Source organism: Pseudophryne corroboree, chromosome 1 (assembly GCF_028390025.1).
Source record: "Pseudophryne corroboree isolate aPseCor3 chromosome 1, aPseCor3.hap2, whole genome shotgun sequence".
Classification (NCBI taxonomy): domain Eukaryota; kingdom Metazoa; phylum Chordata; class Amphibia; order Anura; family Myobatrachidae; genus Pseudophryne; species Pseudophryne corroboree.
The window spans coordinates 689,694,258-689,710,745 of NC_086444.1; the positions used below are offsets into that span (position 1 = coordinate 689,694,258).

Consider the following 16,488-nt stretch of genomic DNA (forward strand, 5'->3'; position numbering starts at 1 on the left):
ATCTGAGCCTGCTCAGACCCGGGTCCAAAAGCAGAGTCCAACCTGGGTTTGCGATCTGAAAGCGGTATTAGTCTCTTTGTGAGGATAAAGCCTGCAGTGTGCCCACATGAAAATTATTCCAGACACTGAAGCAAGTGGCCGGGGCTCTTTGGGATAAACAGACTGAACAATACACCAAGCCTAGTATATGTGAATAATTGTTTCAACAAACTCTACTTGTTGGGACTAGTGCTTCCTTGTGTGTCGCATTAATACCTGTGTACGCAAAGAACATTGTTCCACCAGGAACAATCGGTCAATGAAAAAACACAAACTGCAATAATCAAGTACTTTCAGACACATGTTCCTGTACATAGTAAGTATGAATCCACTGAATGGAAAAAAATTGGATTTAAATTACCTACCGGTAAATCCTTTTCTCATAGTCCGTAGAGGATACTGGGAATCCATTTAGTACCATGGGTATAGACAGGTCCACTAGGAGTCATGGGCACTATAGAAGTTTGATTAGGTGTGCTGGCTCCTCCCTCTATGCCCCTCCCACCAGACTCGGTCTAGGAAACTGTGCCCGAGGAGACGGACATACTTTGAGAGAAGGATATAGAAAATGAAAGGGGTGAGATTTCGAACCAGCACAACCATAACAAGATGAAAGCCATGCTAATCAAAACTTGTAAACAGGAACAGCAACAGCTGAACCAAACAACAGCAGTTAAACAATTAACCATGAAGGAAGAACAAAGCACCAGACCACGAGAAAAGGATTTACCGGCAGGTAATTAAAATAAGAATTTACTTACCGATAATTCTATTTCTCATAGTCCGTAGTGGATGCTGGGGACTCCGTAAGGACCATGGGGAATAGCGGCTCCGCAGGAGACTGGGCACATCTAAAGAAAGCTTTAGGACTATCTGGTGTGCACTGGCTCCTCCCCCTATGACCCTCCTCCAAGCCTCAGTTAGGATACTGTGCCCGGACGAGCGTACACAATAAGGAAGGATAATGAATCCCGGGTAAGACTCATACCAGCCACACCAATCACACCGTACAACTTGTGATCTGAACCCAGTTAACAGCATGATAACAGAGGAGCCTCTGAAAGATGGCTCACAACAATAATAACCCGATTTTTGTAACAATAACTATGTACCAGTATTGCAGACAATCCGCACTTGGGATGGGCGCCCAGCATCCACTACGGACTATGAGAAATAGAATTATCGGTAAGTAAATTCTTATTTTCTCTAACGTCCTAAGTGGATGCTGGGGACTCCGTAAGGACCATGGGGATTATACCAAAGCTCCCAAACGGGCGGGAGAGTGCGGATGACTCTGCAGCATCGAATGAGAGAACTCCAGGTCCTCCTCAGCCAGGATATCAATTTTGTAGAATTTTACAAACGTATTTGCTCCTGACCAAGTAGCTGCTCGGCAAAGTTGTAAAGCCGAGACCCCTCGGGCAGCCGCCCAAGATGAGCCCACCTTCCTTGCGGAGTGGGCATTTACAGATTTTTGGCTGTGGCAGGCCTGCCACAGAATGTGCAAGCTGAATTGTACTACAAATCCAGCGAGCAATAGTCTGCTTAGAAGCAGGAGCACCCAGCTTGTTGGGTGCACACAGGATAAACAGCGAGTCAGATTTCCTGACTCCAGCCGTCCTGGAAACATATATTTTCAGGGCACTGACAACGTCTAGCAACTTGGAGGCCTCCAAGTCCCTAGTAGCCGCAGGCACCACCAATAGGTTGGTTCAGGTGAGACGCTGAAACCACCTTGGGGAGAAACTGAGGACGAGTCCTCAATTACGCCCTGTCCGAATGGAAAATCAGATAAGGGCTTTTACAGGATAAAGCCGCCAATTCTGACACGCGCCTGGCCCAGGCCAGGTCCAACAGCATGACCACTTTCCATGTGAGATATTTTAACTCCACAGATTTAAGTGGTTCAAACCAATGTGACTTTTGGAACCCAAAACTACATTGAGATCCCAAAGTTCCACTGGAGGCACAAAAGGAGGCTGTATATGCAGTACCCCTTTTACAACGTCTGAACTTCAGGGACTGAAGCTAGTTCTTTTTGGAAGAAAATTGACAGGGCCGAAATTTGAACCTTAATGGACCCCAATTTCAGGCCCATAGACACTCCTGTTTGCAGGATATGTAGGAATCGACCCAGTTGAATTTCCTCCGTCGGGCCTTACTGGCCTCGCACCACGCAACATATTTTCGCCAATTGCGGTGATAATGTTTTTGCGGTTACATCCTTCCTGGCTTTGATCAGGATAGGGATGACTTCATCCGGAATGCCTTTTTTCCTTCAGGATCCGGCGTTCAACCGCCATGCCGTCAAACGCAGCCGCGGTAAGTCTTGGAACAGACAGGGTCCTTGCTGGAGCAGGTCCCTTCTTAGAGGTAGAGGCCACGGATCCTCCGTGAGCATCTCCTGAAGTTCCGGTTACCAAGTCCTTCTTGGCCAATCCGGAACCACGAATATAGTGCTTACTCCTCTCCATCTTATCAATCTCAGTACCTTGGGTATGAGAGGCAGAGGAGGGAACACATACCCTGACTGGTACACCCACGGTGTTACCAGAGCGTCTACAGCTTATTGCCTGAGGGTCCCTGGACCTGGCGCAATACCTGTCGAGTTTTTAATCATGTGGAAGACTTCTGGGTGAAGTCCCCACTCTCCCGGGTGGAGGTCGTGCTGAGGAAGTCTGCTTCCCAGTTGTCCACTCCCGGAATGAATACTGCTGACAGTGCTATCACATGATTTTCCGCCCAGCGAAGAATCCTTGCAGCTTCTGCCAATGCCCTCCTGCTTCTTGTGCCACCCTGTCTGTTTACGTGGGTGACTGCCGTGATGTTGTCCGACTGGATCAACACCGGCTGACCTTGAAGCAGAGGTCTTGCTAAGCTTAGAGCATTGTAAATGTCCCTTAGCTTCAGGATATTTATGTGAAGTGATGTCTCCAGGCTTGACCATAAGCCCTGGATATTCCTTCCCTGTGTGACTGCTCCCCAGCCTCGCAGGCTGGCATCCGTGGTCACCAGGACCCAGTCCTGAATGCCGAATCTGCGGCCCTCTAGAAGATGAGCACTCTGCAACCACCACAGGAGGGACACCCTTGTCCTTGGTGACAGGGTTATCCGCTGATGCATCTGAAGATGCGATCCGGACCATTTGTCCAGCAGGTCCCACTGGAAAGTTCTTGCGTGGAATCTGCCGAGTGGGATTGCTTCGTAGGAAGCCACCATTTTACCCAGAACCCTTGTGCATTGATGCACTGAGACTTGGCTCGGTTTTAGGAGGTTCCTGACTAGCTCGGATAACTCCCTGGCTTTCTCCTCCGGGAGAAACACCTTTTTCTGGACTGTGTCCAGGATCATCCCTAGGAACAGAAGACACGTCGTCGGAACCAGGTGCGATTTTGGAATATTGAGAATCCAATAGTGCTGCCGCAACACTACCTGAGATAGTGCTACACCGACCTCCAACTGTTCCCTGGATCTTACCCTTATCAGGGAATTGTCCAAGGAAGGGATAACTAAAATTCACTTCCTTCGAAGGAATATCATCATTTCGGCCATTACCTTGGTAAAGACCCGGGGTGCCGTGTACCATCCATACGGCAGCGTCTGAACTGATAGTGACAGTTCTGTACCATAAACCTGAGGTACCCTTGGTGAGAAGGGTAAATTTTGACATGAAGGTAAGCATCCTTGATGTCCCGAGACATCATGTAGTCCCCTTCTTCCAGGTTCGCAATCACTGCTCTGAGTGACTTAATCTTGAATTTGAACCTCTGTACGTAAGTGTTCAAAGATTTTAGATTTAGAATCGGTCTCACCGAGCCGTCCGGCTTCGGTACCACAACAGTGTGGAATAATACCCCGTTCCCTGTTGCAGGAGGGGTATCTTGATTATCACCTGCTGGGAATACAGCTTGTGAATGGCTTCCAAAACTGTCTCCCTGTCAGAAGGAGACATCGGTAAAGCCGACTTTAGGAAACGGCGAGGGGGAGACGTCTCGAATTCTAATTTGTACCCCTGAGATATCACCTGAAGGATCCAGGGGTCTACTTGCGAGTGAGCCCACTGCGCGCTGAAATTCATTGAGACGGGCCCCCCACCGTGCCTGATTCTGCTTGTAAAGCCCCAGCGTATACTGAGGGCTTGGCAGAGGCGGGAGAGGGTTTCTGTTCCTGGGAACTGGCTGATTTCTGCAGCCTTTTTCCTCTCCCTCTGTCACGGGGCAGAAATGAGGAACCTTTTGCCCGCTTGTCCACGAAAAGACTGCGCCTGATAATACGGCGTCTTCTCATGTTGAGAGGCAACCTGGGGTACAAACGTGGAATTCCCAGCTGTTGCCGTGGCCACCAGGTCTGAAAGACCGACCCCAAATAACTCCTCCCTTAATAAAGCAATACTTCCAAATGGCGTTTGGAATACGCATCACCTGACCACTGACGTGTCCATAACCCTCTACTGGTAGAAATGGACAACGCGCTTAGACTTGATGCCAGTCGGCAAATATTCCGCTGTGCATCACGCATATATAAAAATGCATCTTTTAAATGCTCTATAGGCAAAAATATACTGTCCCTATCTAGGGTATCAATATTTTCAGTCAGGGAATCCGACCACGCCAACCCAGCACTGCACATCCAGGCTGAGGCGATTGCTGGTCGCAGTATAACACCAGTATGTGTGTAAATACCTTTTAGGATACCCTCCTGCTTTCTATCAGCAGGATCCTTAAGGGCGGCCATCTCAGGCGAAGGTAGAGCCCTTACAAGCGTGTGAGCGCTTTATCCACCCTAGGGGGTGTTTCCCAACGCACCCTAACCTCTGGCGGGAAAGGATATAATGCCAATAACATTTTAGAAATTATCCGTTGTTATCGGGGGAAACCCACGCATCATCACACACCTCATTTAATTTCTCAGATTCAGGAAAACTACAGGTAGTTTTTCCTCACCGAACATAATACCCCTTTTTTGGTGGTACTCGTATTATCAGAAATGTGTAAAACATTTTTCATTGCCTCAATCATGTAACGTGTGGCCCTACTGGAAGTCACATTCGTCTCTTCACCGTCGACACTGGAGTCAGTATCCGTGTCGGCGTCTATATCTGCCATCTGAGGTAACGGGCGCTTTAGAGCCCCTGACGGCCTATGAGACGTCTGGACAGGCACAAGCTGAGTAGCCGGCTGTCTCATGTCAACCACTGTCTTTTATACAGAGCTGACACTGTCACGTAATTCCTTCCAACAGTTCATCCACTCAGGTGTCGACCCCCTAGGGGGTGACATCACTATTACAGGCAATCTGCTCCGTCTCCACATCATTTTTCTCCTCATACATGTCGACACAAAAGTACCGACATACAGCACACACACAGGGAATGCTCTGATAGAGGACAGGACCCCACTAGCCCTTTGGGGAGACAGAGGGAGAGTTTGCCAGCACACACCAGAGCGCTATATATATATATATATACAGGGATAACCTTATATAAGTGTTTTTCCCCTTATAGCTGCTGTATAGTTAATACTGCGCCTAATTAGTGCCCCCCTCTCTTTTTTTAACCCTTTCTGTAGTGTAGTGACTGCAGAGGAGAGACAGGGAGCTTCCCTCCAACGGAGCTGTGAGGGAAAATGGCGCCAGTGTGCTGAGGAGATAGGCTCCGCCCCTTTTTCGCTGACTTTTCTCCTGCTTTTTTATGGATTCTGGCAGGGGTTAAATGCATCCATATAGCCCAGGAGCTATATGTGATGCATTTTTTTTGCCATCCAAGGTGTTTTTATTGCGTCTCAGGGCGCCCCCCCCCCAGCGCCCTGCACCCTCAGTGACCGAAGTGTGCTGAGAGCAATGGCGCACAGCTGCAGTGCTGTGCGCTACCTTGTTGAAGACAGGACGTCTTCTGCCGCCGATTTTCCGGACCTCTTCTGCCTTCTGGCTCTGTAAGGGGGCCGGCGGCGCGGCTCTGGGACCCATCCAAGCTGGGCCTGTGATCGTCCCTCTGGAGCTAATGTCCAGTAGCCTAAGAAGCCCAATCCACTCTGCACGCAGGTGAGTTCGCTTCTTCTCCCCTTAGTCCCTCGATGCAGTGAGCCTGTTGCCAGCAGGTCTCACTGAAAATAAAAAACCTAATCTAAAACTTTCACTAAGAAGCTCAGGAGAGCCCCTAGTGTGCACCCTTCTCGTTCGGGCACAGAGATCTAACTGAGGCTTGGAGGAGGGTCATAGGGGGAGGAGCCAGTGCACACCAGATAGTCCTAAAGCTTTCTTTAGATGTGCCCAGTCTCCTTCCTGCGGAGCCGCTATTCCCCATGGTCCTTACGGAGTCCCCAGCATCCACTTAGGACGTTAGAGAAAATCCTATTTTCTCTTACGTCCTAGGGGATACTGGGAATCCATTTAGTACCATGGGGAAGTACCAAAGCTCACAAACCGGGTGGGAGTGTGCAGAGGTTCCCGCAGACCTGATTTACCAAACTGAAGATCCTCAGAGGACAAAGTATCAAACTTGTAAAACTTAGCAAATGTGGTCGAACCTGACCAAGTAGCTGCTCGGCAGAGTTGTAAAGCCGAGACACCCCGGGTAGCCGCCCAAGAAGAACCCACCGACCGAGTAGAGTGGGCCTGTACAGATTTTGGAACTGGCAAGTCTGCCGTGGAATAAGCATGCTGGATAGTGAGCCTGATCCAGCGTGCAATCGACTGCTTTGTAGCAGCACACCCAATTTTATTGGGGTCATAGAGAACGAACAGCGAGTTCGATTTCCTGTAACGAGCTGTTCTCTTTACATACACCTTCAAAGCCCTCACAACATCCAAAGACTTTGAAGTCGCAGATCTGTCCGTAACAACCGGAACCACAATAGGTTGGTTTATGTGAAACACTGACACCAACTTAGGAAGAAATTCCTGATAAGTCCTGAGTTCAGCTCTGTCTTCATGGAAAATTAGCTAGTGTGACGGTCTTCCACCTAAGGTACTTTACGTCAACCTCCTGTAATGGTTCAAACCAGTCCGATTGGAGGAATTGCAGTACCAAATTGAGATCCCAAGGGTGCTGTGGGAGGCACAAAGGGAGGTTGGATGTGCAGAACCCCTTTCAAGAACATCTGGACCTCAGTGAGGAAAGCAAATTGTTTCTGAAAGAAATAGACAAGGCCAAAATCTGGACTTTTATGGAGCTTAGACGTAGGCCCACATCCACTCCCGACTGCAGAAAAAGCAGGAAACATCCCAGATGAAATTCCACCGCAGAATACGGTCTGCTCTCACACCAAAAGACATATTTCTTCCAGATACGGTGGTAATGTTTAGACGTTACCCCATTCCTGGCTTGGATCATAGTCGGGATGACTTTGTCAGGAATACCTCTCCAGGCTAGAATCAGCCGTTCAACTTCCATGTCATTAAATGTAGCCGCGGTAAGTCTTGATAGACAGACGGGCCCTGTTGCAGCAGATCCTCGCAAAGAGGTAGAGGCCACGGATCGTCAAGGAGCATCTCGAGAAGATCTGCATACCAGGTCCTTCGTGGCCAGTCCGGAGCAATGAGGATTGCTTGAACCTTTCCCTTTTTATTCTTTTTAGAATTCTTGGGATAAGAAAAAGAGGAGGAAACAGGTATACCAGCTGGTAGGCCCACGGAGTTGTCAGAGCGTCTACCGCTACTGTTTGTGGGTCTCTTGACCTGGAACAATACCACTTGATCTTCTTGTTGAGTCGAGAAGCCATCATGCCGATTTGTGGATATCCCCACCTACGTGTCAACCACCGGAACACCTCCGGGTGCAGGCCCCATTCCCCCGGGTGCAGGCCGTGTCTGCTGATTAAGTCTGCTTCCCAGTTGTCTACTAACGGGATGAAGACCATCGACGCCACTGCGTGTCTTTCCGCCCAGAGGAGAATTCTTGACACCTCTGACATGGCGGCTCTGCTTTTCGTTCCGCCCTGCCGGTTTATGTACGTCACATTGTCCGACTGGACCTGAATAGCCTGATTATGAAGAAGAAATGCGACCTGCTGAAGGGTGTTACAGGTCCCCTGAGTTCGAGGATGTTTATTGGAAGGACGACTTCCTGACTTGACCATCTTCCTAGAAAAAGCACCCCCTGGGTGACTGCGCCCCAACCTGTGAGGCTTGCGTTCTGAATCCCGAACCTCCAACCCTCGACGAGGTGAGAAGTAGACTGGTTGAGAAACCAATGTTGTCCAACAACCGCTCCCTGGACGGTGCCTTTATCAGAAGATCGTCCAGGTACAGAATTATGCTCACCAAAGTGATGGCAGAGATGATGTTACTACTCCGCAAACAAGGAGTGAATACCCACGGTGCCGTGGAGAGACCAAATGACTGGGAACTGGTAGTGAACGTCCTGCAGTGTAAACCGTAGATAAGCCTGATGAGGCGGCCAGATCGGAATATGAAGGTACACATCAGACACTAGGAATTCCCCCTCCTCCAGACCTGAGATCACCGCTCTCAGAGACTCCATCTTGAATTTGAACACTCATAAGTACGGTTTCAACGACTTGAGGTTCAGAATCAGTCTTACCGAACCGTCCAGCTTCAGTACTACAAACAAGCTGGAATAGTAACACATGTTTTGTAAATGAGGTGGAACTGGAACAATGACCTGGATCTGTAACCGTTTTTGAATGGCGTCCTGTAAGGTAATTCTTGCGAAACTGGTAAGCCTAAGATGTGACTGAAGAATTTTAGCCGGGCTCCTACTTGACAGTCTTCCAGGCATCGCGGTCCACCATCATGCGGAAGGTTTTGAGGAAGCAGAGCCTGAACTCTGTTCCTGTGAACTGGCAAGTAGCTGGTTTCCGTGGTTTACCTCTAGCGGCGGCAGAGGAACCTCTGGCCTTGCCCCTAAACTTGGCCGTCCGAAAGGACTGTAAGTTGGATCCTGAGTATGCCTTCCTAGCTGGGGCAGCTGCAGAAGGTAGGTATGTGGATTTACCCACGGTAGCTTTGGAGATCCATTTGTCTAGTTCATCTCCAAATAAGGCCTTCTACGCCTTTCCTGGAGTCCACATCTGCAGTCGACTGGCATAGACATAAACCCCTGCATGCAGACACTGCCATAGCTGTAGTGCGTGCAGTAAGCAAGCCTCTCTCTTTTATGGCTTCCACCATAAAGTTCGCAGAGTCCTGTATATGTTGCAGAAGCAAAATAATCTCCCCTTGAGCCAAGGTATCTAACCCCTCAATTAGGTTATCTGACCATTTAACAATGGCTCGCGTAATCCACCCACATGCTATAGTGGGTCTCTGGGCCACCCTGGCAGCAGTATACAAAGATTTGAGTGTAGTCTCAATCTTATGATCAGCTGCATCCTTTAGGGAGGCTGCATTAGGAACACGTAACACTATTTTACGTGAGAGCCTGGAGACCGATGCATCCACTACCGGTGGATTCTCCCATTTTTTTCCCTATCCTCACGAGGAAAAGGAAAAGATGATAAGAAATTTAAAATCCCTAAACGGTTGTTATCAGGATTAACACACGGTTCTTCAAACAGGGTATTTAGTTCCTTTGACACAGGAAACGTGGCTGAGGATTTCTTCTTTATATTAAAATAAGATTCCTCACTCTCCTCTGTCACCTTATCAGGGATATTCAGAACTTCTCTGATAGCTTCTATGAGAGCTTCTATTCCCTGCGACAGAGTACCCTCCCCCATCTCTGAGTCCACCTCACCCTCTTCCATTTCTGACCCCTCAGAGTCAGACTGCAAGATATGGGCCAAAGTACGTTTTTGCGGACAAATGGTAGGGGATGAGACGCTGGTTTGGGTACTGAGTCTTTTTTCATAAACTCAGTCATAGATTGCCTTAAGTATTGCGTCTCTTTCTCATTCCGAGATAACTTAGTAGAAATTGTGGAAATCATTCCCCTAATGGAGTTTAGCCATGCTGGTTCTGCCCCACTTGCCTGGAAAGGGATACTACACTGAGTACACACTAGTGAAACTCCTGGAGAAGAGGAACACTGCCTTATATGAAACACACTCTTTGCCTGACATACTGTAACAGTGACAGCACACACACGAAAAGGTTAAATGCACAATTAACCTACAAACAGCCCTTCCAGGGAGACACAGAGTATGGAACCAGCACACGGCACCCTTATGGCTAATGCCAAGCTTAACCGGGTCGCAGACTAAGTACCTAGATTAGGGACTTAGTACACTAATAATCGTTCCCCCCCCTTCCCTGTTATGACCCCCTGGTACCGCTGAGGTAATCTGGAGTCTTTCCGGAGGAGCTGCATGTCCCTGTCGGTCAGCGTCCGTGTCAGCTGCATAAAGGAAAATGGCGCCTGTGAGCTGCTTGATCTGCTCATAGTGAAACCCCGCCCCTTCAATGGCGCGCGGTCTTCACACTCTTTTTTATACTGGCTGTATGTGACTATGTGCATAAAATGGAGACAGACTCCTTTTATAGCTTTGTTGCTAGACTGGGTACTGTGTCCGCTGTTCAGCATCTGTACACAGTCGGGAGACACAGTCCGCCCCGGTTAGAAGCAGTGCGTCTCCATATCCTCATACCGCCATAATGGCCGGCGACCTGCTAACCGGGACGCCGGCTTAGTACTCACCACTCTTCATTCTTCTGGCTGTTAGGGGTGGCGGCGTGCTACAGGAATATATGCTCGCCGTGGTGGGGCTTGCGCATAGTTCCCTCAGAAACTAGCGTCCTGTCAGCGGGGAACGGGACCATTAACCCCGAGAGAGGTTGGGCTGCTTTCCCCCCCTAAGTCCCAGGCTGGTGCCATCCAGTTCTGTCTGAAAATAACAAACTCAGAAAATAAATACAGAACACTCTTCAGGATTTTTAGAGATGTGACCGGCTCCTCCGGGCACATTTTTTAAACTGAGTCTGGTGGGAGGGGCATAGACGAAGGAGCCAGCACACCTAATCAAACTTCTATAGTGCCCATGGCTCTTAGTGAACCTGTCTATACCCATGGTACTAAATGGATTCCCAGTATCCCCTAGGACGTAAGAGAAACAGAAGTTGATCCATCATGAAAATGCTGCATTGAGCTTAAGGGTCAACGTAAAGCAGAAAGTAGTCTCTAATAATCAATTTGATTAATTGACACTATGGTACCATGTTGTCATCTCTGTTTCACAAGTGACCATTTGTTTATTGTGGTTGTAAGGTTTGGTGACAAACATGTTAGACATCAGCAATGTTTACCTAGTAGACTTAAATATGCATTTTGACACTATTGTTAAAAATGACTAAGTGTTGTCAAAACTCTGATTGGTCTTGCTTCTTAACAATGGTATTTAAAGACTCCATTTATTATCTATAATGATTCAAGCAGCAATAATGTGACTGACCACTCTTTGCTATTTGAGCCCACATCAATTTTTTGCACAGTACTACTTACAAATCCCAGCACATTAGGTGGTAACTTTGACCATCATCGTATTTAATGGCTCCAAGTTGATATATTAATGTCCTAACAAAGCCTATTATGTTCATGCCTTAGAAATGAAGTCAACGCAAATATAAGTTTGTGTTTATTTCCTAATAAATGGTAACAGAATAAAGCATTGCGCCTATATACTGTGCAGCATATACATAGACATACAGTATTTTCTCATGCAGAACCTGTGTATTAACACAGAAATATAGAATTTGATGGCACATGAGAACCACTTTGCTCATCTAGTCTGGCCATGTATACATGCACACTTAAACACTAAGTATAATATTTGGAGGGAGCCAGTTTACCTACCAGCATAATTTTGGAACCGGAATAACTAGAGGACACCCACGCAAGCATGGGGAGAATATACAAACTCCACACAGCTAAGTCCATGGTGGGAATCAAACCCATGATCTCAGTGCTGCAAGGCAGAAATGCTAACCATCTGTACTGTACTAAGCTAATTAATAGCAGCTAATTAAATGTTCTCCAGAATTTGCTACTATGGGTTCCAATCTATAGGTCAACAGTCAATAGGTCAAAAGGTACACAAGGATGACATAGCAATGGTTGTTAAGTTTTTAATGTGTTTTTCCAATTTTTGCATAATTTAACATTGACGTGGACTACCTATGGCAAGGGCTGCGAGCCACCTTGCCCGAAGAATGGTGAGCCCACATGGGGATACCTTTTGCGTGTCTACTTATTCCTTGTCAATCTCCTGACCCTATCAACCTAATGCATGTTGACCATTAGTGGTCCACCTACTGACTGTAGACCTTTTAAATGTAGAGCTAATGGTCCACGCCCCTGTCTTCCTTTTACTTGTCGACCTTTTGAACCTACTGCATGTCAACAATATGAGGTCGATCTAATGACCTTCTATCTAGACAGTGTAGATCTTTTATACCATGCCTACTACTACTACTAACCCCCTTTTTTTTTTTTTTACCTGAAAACAAATCTGTCACCCAAATAGATCAGGCAGCACACATTAATGAGGACTAATAGTGTTACATTTTTGTAACCTTTTGCTTGGATTTCTTTCTGCTTCATTTCTCCTATCAAATGCAACATGTTACACGTTATTAAATATATAAGTTATGGAAACGTTTTATGCCTTCAAGTACGTTTGTGTCTTTATGTAGAAGTGAATTAAAAAAACAGGATTTAGATACTTACCGATAAATCCATTTATCTGCTTCCGAAGGGGATACTGGAGTGTTAACTGTAGGATATAGACTGGTAAGTGAGAACTTTAAAAACGTTAGAGCTGACTGGCTTCTCGCCCCCCCACCTCCCCCATTCTTCAGTTAAAGAAATGAGGCAGAGAGGAGATGGGAGTAAAAACTCCATGGGAGGCAGGAGAAAAGAACTATAAACAGAATACAAGATAACCAATAACAACAACAGTTGCACAACAGACACACCATGACAAGGCATGTCACCTTCGGATGCGGAAAAATGGATTTCTTGGTAAGTACCAAAATCCTGTTTTCTCCTGATTCCTCATGGACACTGGAGTATTTACTGTGTTAACGTCCCAAAGCTACCTCCACGGGAGGGAGTGCGCTGCGACACCTGTAAGACAGAATGACCATATTGAGTCTCAGAGGCCGCAAAGGTGTCAAATCTGTAAAACCGCACAAAGGTGTGGTTCCCAGACCAAGTAGCTGCACAACACAACACGACTTAGGCAGAAACTCCCCTGGATGCCACCCAAGGCGGCCCAATGAAGCGCGTAGAATGAGCCGTGATGGAAGCTGGTGCAATCTTGGATACCGCTAAATAAGATTGACAAATATGCAGACATAACCAATGCGCCACGATCAGCTTAGAAGCAGGCCTGCCACGTTTTCATGCATCGTATAGAATGAACAAGAAATCTGATTTTCTCAAAGAAAAAGTCCACATAAATAAGCACCACAAATCCGGCACCACAATGGATAATGTGAAAAGCAGAAACCACTTTTGGTAAGAACTCCACCTGAATTTCATAAAAAATTAAGTAAGGTGGTTTACAAGAGAAAGCGCCCAATTCCAACACCCTCCTGGCCGATGCGAAGGCCAGTAGAACCACAGTCTTCCAAGACAGGAATCGTAAATCCACCATTTCCAGTGGTTTGAAAACAGACGATTGGAGGAAGGAGAGGATTCAAATCCAAAGGAGCGGTGTATGGAACAAAAGGAGCTTGAACCCGTAGGACTCCCTGCAAAAAGTGTCTGTATTTCTGGAAGAAAAGCTAATCTGCGTTGGGGGAAAAAAAAAAAAATCGATAGAGTGGAAACCTGTACTTTCAGGGAACCCAGACGCAGGCCCGAATAGAGTCCCGCCTGCAAAAATAACAAGAGGTGACGGAGGTGAAAAGTTGTAGGAAACCTCTTTCTCTCACACCAACATACATAAGATTTCCAAATCCTATGAGAGTGGACCGAAGTAATAGGCTTCAGAGCATGAAGAATGGTTGGAATTACCACCCGTGGAATGCCCTTTTGCCTCAAGAGATTGGTCTCAACAGCCACGCCATCAAACTCAGCTGCTGTAGATCGGAGTATCCGCTTTAGCGTGGCCAGTCCGGTGCCACAAGGAGGACCGTGACCCTTTCCCTCTTGGGTGCTCAAACGCATCGAGGGAGGAGAAGAAATGGCAGGAACAGATACGTAATTTGAAACTGCCATGGAGCTATTAATGCGTCGATCCCCACCGCTGCTGGGTCTCGAGTGCGGGAGCAATATCGAGGAAACTGGGAGTTCATCCTGGACGCCATGAGATCTATTTGGGGAACCAGCTGCTGAAATATGTGTGGATGAAAAGCTCATTCGCCTGGATGCAGGTCCTGACGACTGAGGCAGTCCGCTTCCCAGTTGTCTACCCTGGGAATAAACACCGCCGTCAGTGTCACAGCATGTCTTTCCGGCCAGAGGAGTATACGAGTGACCTCTGGCATGGCTGATTGGCTTCTGGTTCCTCCTTGGCAATGACTGATCTGACCCAGATTGGAAGACCCCTCATAAGCGGAAAGTACTGAACCAGAACATTATATTCTGCTCTCAGCTCCTGGATATTTCTTGGAAGGATTGTATTCTGACGTGACCAACGGCCCGGAAACTGACGATCCAGCACCACCGCGCACCAGCTCGAGGCTGACATCCATTGTCAGAAGGACCCAGATGCCGAACCACCGACCCACTACCAGGTGACTGGATTGTAACCACCAGAGGAGCGATATGCGTACTAGGCGATGCGTACTAAGACAGGCGTACTAGGCGATGCAACTGCAGATGAGACCTGGTCCACAGAGAGTAAGCCTAGTTGTAAGGTCCTGGAATGAAACTGCCCAAACTCCAGGGCCTCGAAGGTGTATGCAGAAATGCACCGATACCTTTCGAGATTGAAGATCTGAGCAGACCATCAGCTGAATTGCTGTGACCTTGTCCACTGGAAGGAACACCAGCTGTAGATTCCTGTCCATAATCATTCCCAGAAACTGGAGGTGCTGTGAAGGGACCAGTTGAGACTCGGGAAAGTTGATTATCCAACCGTGTTGCAGGAGGTGATAAGTGAAAGACACATCCTGGAATAGTCTCTCTGGCAACAGCACCTTGAGGAGCAGATCGTCCAAATACGTGATTCCACTTCATTCCCCCCCCCCAATTTGTCCAATTCAGGACCAAACAATATTTCACCTGAGAAAGGGAGTGCCTCAACTGCCTTCTTAGTTTCCGCATCCGCCTGCCAGGAACGTAACCACGAGGCCTGGCAAGCAGCAATGGCCGAGGCGGAGATGCGGGTGATGAGCACACCCGCCTCCTTGCAAGTGTCACCAAGGCTGATTCTCTGATGTGTTCAGCCAATTGAAGGAGATTTGCTTGAGGCGTCCTATTATGCAATCCATTTGCCAGCACCTCAGCCCACCTCTTGATCGCCATCAAGACCCAGGAGCTTACATGAGCAGGTCTAAGAAGTACACCTGCTTCAGTGTAAACGGACTTTAGAGTAGTTTCTAATTTACGATCCAAAGCCTCCTTCAGAGAAGTGCCACTCCAGGGACTGGCAGGGTGGTCTTCTTAGAAAGTGGAGAGAACGAGGAGTCCACCAATGGTAGAGTTTTCCAACGTGTCCTACTGTCTGGGGGAAACGGGAAGGTGGCTAACAGCCTCTTGGAAATCTGGATTTTTTTTTATTCGGATGTTTCCATGCTACAAGAAGTTTGTCATCCAGTTCCCGGGAAGACTGAAAGGTAATGGATGATTTACACTTCTTTCCGAACAGAGAAGTTTGTGTCGGGGTTTCCGTGTCCATTACGTTGAGGACTTGTCAGATAGCCAAAATTAAGGCCTCCAAACCCTGATGGCCCATCTTGGCCTCCTGAAGAGGCTGTTCAGGGGGTAGGTCCTCATCCGGATCTTGTGGAATTTCCCCTTCCTTCAGAGGAGATGAGCCTTCCTCATCTGACTGGTCTGATGCAGCACCGCCGGAAGGTGTCTATTCTTAGGTGGAGGCTGAGATGGTGGTACTTGTGCCTGTGAGGAAGACCAAACCACTTGAACCAGACTCTGCACAGATCTAGCTAAGGCTTGTGCACAAGTTGGTTCAGCCGTCTGCCAAGACAACGAGAGAGCAGAGGTGGAGGCTTGCACACGTGCCCTCTCCCTCCTGGACTCTGCTAGTTCAGCAGAAAGGCCAGACATAACCCCAGCTAAGGTAGAAATCCATGCAGACAGAGTCCTGACTAGGAGAGGGCCCATCTGGAGTGGAATCTCCGTCACTGAAGTACATAAAAGGGACTATTTTGATCAAGGCTGAGTGAACTTAACGTTACACTTCTTAAAGACAAATATATATATTTTTTGTAGCTTAAGAGGTAGCCCCTCAGCCTGCCATGGTGAGGACCAGGGGAGACCGGAAGAAATTGATAGATTGAGACATATATTACAGGATGCAATGAATCCTAGGGACCCGGTCCTGACCACATGCAGCCAAGGTGGGTACCCTACACAGCCATCTAAGC

General features: G+C 47.7%; 1 protein-coding gene across 2 annotated transcripts in view; it reads right to left on the minus strand.

Moving 5' to 3' along the window:
- Nucleotides 1-16,488, minus strand: part of CRTC1 (CREB regulated transcription coactivator 1) — a 462,675-nt gene that overhangs the window by 28,488 nt on the left and 417,699 nt on the right. The gene's annotated exons all lie outside the window — the stretch shown is intronic.